This window comes from Mus musculus, chromosome 12 (genome assembly GCF_000001635.26).
Source record: "Mus musculus strain C57BL/6J chromosome 12, GRCm38.p6 C57BL/6J".
In the NCBI taxonomy this organism is placed as follows: domain Eukaryota; kingdom Metazoa; phylum Chordata; class Mammalia; order Rodentia; family Muridae; genus Mus; species Mus musculus.
Window position 1 is genome coordinate 16,460,945 of NC_000078.6, and position 4,697 is coordinate 16,465,641.

The window sequence follows — 4,697 nt, forward strand, 5'->3', positions numbered from 1 at the left end:
TGAAACTAATGGTTAGCCAAATTACTAGATTTTGAAAATCATTGATTTTTCTCATTTTCCTGCTAAAATTAATTGATCTCATTTACATATACAGATTGCATCTGCTTTAGCTTTTAGAATATTTATCTTCTAAGTTTTCCACCAAAGTTTCAAAATTCATTTACAGAAACTCAGTCCTTTCACAATTATGCTCATTTGCATGGAAACCAAAGCTTATTGCGCTCCTAATTATTACTGTTATGATTGTTCCTTTCATTTTAATACAATGGCCCTGTAACTTAAAGAATACAATTTTAAACCGGCCAAGAAGCTTAAAAAAATACATATGGAAGTGATCAGTATAACACAATTTCTTCTGGTAAATAAGATAAATAAAAGCAAATTCTCTCATTACAAAACCCTAAGAAAACACTTTACGAAATGTCTCGTTAACAATTTCTACAACACAATAGTCAGAGATGTGAGAGCTGCATGACACTAAAGGCTTATGCTGTATGAAGCAAAGGTATTTCCTGGAATAACTCATGAACAGGAGGAGCCTACAGAGACTTCCAAGAAACTCAGAAACATAAGGATCCGATGATTGTGGGGAGGGCTGAGAATGAGAACTTCTAACAGTGTTATCCAGAGTGCAGGTCACCGCCTGCACTCAAGTTATGACCAGCTTTTGTCTTTGTTTTCTCCATCAAATAAAATTTAAATAGAAAACACACTGCAAGAACCACTACTGGTTATGAGAACCGATTTTTTTTCCTCCTTAGAGACACGGTTTCACTATCTAACCCTGGCTAACCTGGAACTCGCTGTGTAGGTCAGGCTGACTTTAAATAGCCATTCTCCTGCTTCTGCACCCCAAAAGCCCCTAGGACTGGGATGACTGGTATATACCACCCCACCTGGCTCTATAAACACAAGTGTGATGCTTAAGTTGGCATGTGTGTGTGTGCGTGTATCTGTCCATCTGTCTGTCTGTCTGTCTATTGGTGTGTGAGACAGTGACAGACAACAGATTAGCATGGTTGCTGAGTTATGTTCTTAGTTCTTGATTAATTTGGGAGCATCAGAGAGGGCTTCTTGAGAGTTGATTGGCTAATACAACAATCAGGGCAGGAAGGGGAGAGGCAAGGGACAGGGCATTGGCACCATGGGTGAAGCAGACAGCTCAAAACTTTATATAGATTCTAGAAGTCATATTTGTACAAACTGGTGTTTGGCTAAAGTGTGAACTCAAGAGTGGTGAAAGGGAGAATGGTCATTGGCTTCCAGCTTGAGTAAATGTGCACTCAAGGAAGGGCAAAGCTCCAGATCAAAAGCACATCTAGGGCAAACCTGGAGACAAGATGGTAGACCTGTTTGCTGAAGTTCTTACAGGCAATCCAGGATAATAAAGGCCATTTGCAAACTGTGGGACATAGAAGCAAGTTCAATAAGGGAATGATTGGGAAGGGGACCAAATTAAGAATCAGCTCTCTGACCTGAGATGAGGGAAGCTCCCAGGAGTCAATTCAAGTGACCTTAACCAAGATACCTAACAGTGGGGGTGTGGGACCTAAAGAGGCTATCTTCTGTAGCTAGACAGGATCCCCAGTGGGGGGATAAGGACACCAACCCACCCACAAAACTTTCAACCCAAAATTTGTCCTGTCTAAAAGAAATGCAGGGACAAAGATGGAGCAGAGACTGAAGGAATGGCCAACCATAACTGGCCCAACTTGAAACTTATCCCATGGGCAAGCACAAATCCCTAACATTATTAATGATACTCTGTTATGTTTGCAGACAGGAGCCTAGCATAACTCTGAGAGGCTTCACCCAGCAGCTGCTTGAAACAGATACAGATACCCACAGCCAAATATTGGATGGAGTTCAGAGATTCTTACGGAAGAGTTGGGGGAAGGATTGAAGGTCCTGAAGGGGATGGGAACCCCACAGGAGACCAACAGAGTCAACTAACCCAGACCTCTAGGAGCTCTCAGAGACTGAGACACAAACCAAAGAACAAAACCCTAAAGGGCTTGAAAGAAACCCCATGCACATATGTAGCAGACATGCAGCTCAGTCTCCATGTGGAACCCCAAACAACTGGAGCAGAGGCTCTTCCTAAGGCTGGAGCTTAACTATGGTGTCCGATTCCCAGCAGGGCTGCCTTGTGTGGCTTCTGTGAGAGAGAGGATGCTTCTACCCTGGCAGAGATTTGATGTACAGGGTAGAGGGATAGGCGGGGAGCACCTCCTCCAAGGAGAAAGGGGGGTTGGGAGGGGGACTGGGAGGGGAGGCAGTGTTTGATGTAAATAAATTAATTAAAAAATAAAGAAATAGCATTTTAAAAAAATAATTACAATTTACTTTTTACTTTTACCACCATCTCAAGATATTGTTCTCTGTATTAAATAAAAATCCCACTAATTTAAAAACATACAAGCAAACAAACAAACCAGAGTCAGCTCTGTGGATGTTCTTCCCATGTTGTCTCACCCATTCCTCACAGTGGACCTGCAGAAAGTGAGATTCTAAGTCATACAGTTGCTGAAGTGGGGTTCTGATTATTTCATCCCAAAATCTGAAACTTCCAGCTTGACTGGTGACAAGGACCAGAGTCACCAGCTCCTCCAAAATGCTTTGTCTCCACTCAGAACTGGCTGAGAAGATGCCCACATGCCCCTGAGCGCTTGCCCACTTCATTATCTGAATTGCCGGCTCGAAGCTATGCTAGTTGACAGCTATGCAGACCAAGCTTCTCAACTGACATGTGTCCGAGTTTCCTCTGTGTCACTGTGCCACACACCATAGTCAGATAGCTGGAAACTCCTTCAAATTGTTAATACTAATGTGATATACAACCACATGTAAAGTAATACAACCACTGAGATTGAATCTGGTTATAGAATTTTAAATACCTAAACATTTTAATACTTTAATATGATTTTCCATCCACACAGAGACAGACAGAGAGAGAAACAAAGACAGGAAGACACAGAGAGAGACTCAGAGAGACAGAGAGAGAGGGATCTATGTGCATTTAATGTTTCTTTTCCTGCCCCATCTCTCTTCTTGTGGATGTCTAGGTCTACCTATTTCTTAAACAGCATTTTTGTTTCCTGGGTGAATAGTTCTAAAAGTTCATTTCCAGCAGTAAAACCTTCATTTATTTCAGAGCCGCCCTCCATCCAAGGCAGCTGCATAGGGTAAATATGTTTAAATCTATGTGAAGGTACTGGAAGGTAACCACAGAACAGACTTGAGAAACTGAGAAACTAAATCCTAGACAGGCAGTGCCCAGAGGGACCAACCCCCAGCACCCTGGAGCCCTTGATCAAAGAGGTAATAATAAGAAACTGGGAATCAGAGCAGAAATTGTGGGGTCTCTTGTTTTGCTCTGTTTTGTTTTGTTTCTGATTTCTGAGACATGGTCTCACTATGTACACAAAGCTCACAAAGATCTACCTGCTTCTGCCTCCACCATACCTGGCCTCCATGGGCTCTCTTGTAGAGAGGGCTCCACTAACACCCTGCCTGTCCATCAGAACTTCAGAAAGGCAGTATCATTACAATGAGGGTCAACAAAAGCACAAGTTTATGCTAATTTTAAGGCATTAAAATTAGGAATACAGAAAGGCCACAAGTAAAAGGGGACTGTGATTAAATACCACCTAAAGGAAGATGAACTTGTGCTGTTTGTTTTCAAGGTAAGATGAATTTCTTGAAAACCAAGAGCTATTTTTCCCAAAAGAAGACGACTCAGTCTATCAGGACTGAGTCTAACTTCAGAAATCTGTGTTTGCCAGGGTCCTGAAGGAGTCAGATCCCTGTCTGGGGGAAACAACACAAAGCACTGTTAATGTGGGGGTGGGGTTAACTTTTACATTGGCAAAACACATATCTAATCCAGAGGCTATGGGACAACACTTAGAAGCTTCTAGAAGCTTCCAGAAGCTTGAGAATAAATGGGCTCCTGGCACCATACTCCCACTTCTGCAATAAACCAAGATGTAGAGTCACTGTCATAAAACCCTCCTCCTCTTGCCCTCCAAAGATTATTGGTAATGTTCTTTTTGTTTGTTTGTTTGTTTGTTTGTTTGTTTGTTTTTGGAAAATAATCACAGAAAATGGGCTTTTCCTCTTCTTTAATTCTAGCAGACTTCCCTGGAATCCCCTTACTTCCTCCATGAACCCATCTCCTTTCCCTTCCATGATGTGTAGTCACCGAGAGCCTCCCTCAGAAAGAATGGGCTCACAGGAGCCTAACAATTACTGCTGATATATTGGCAGGTAACTGGGAATTGGCAGAGTCTGGGAGAAGAAGAAGCATTGAGCCTGGTTGTGTACCTAGTGAGCATGCGGGGCTCTACTGGATAGAACCAAACACAGGGTCACACAGATGGCCCTCATTAAACTCTCTGGGACATAAAACAAAACAAAACAAAAATATAATAAATATGGGGGAGATTTGTGAGGAAGAAGGAGGTGGGCAGGGGTGAAGGATAAGTAAGAGAAGTTGGGGGATGGTAAACCAGAATGCATTATACATGCATATAAAATTTTCAGTAACCAAAATTAATATAAAAAAGAAGCTCGCCTGGCCTCCTCACTGACACAGGACCCCAGAGGCTATCCCCATGATTCTAAGAAACCTGGAGCAAATGAAACTGAGGAGCTAGCAACAGAGAGAAATCTGTGTGTAGTTTCCTGAAAGGGAA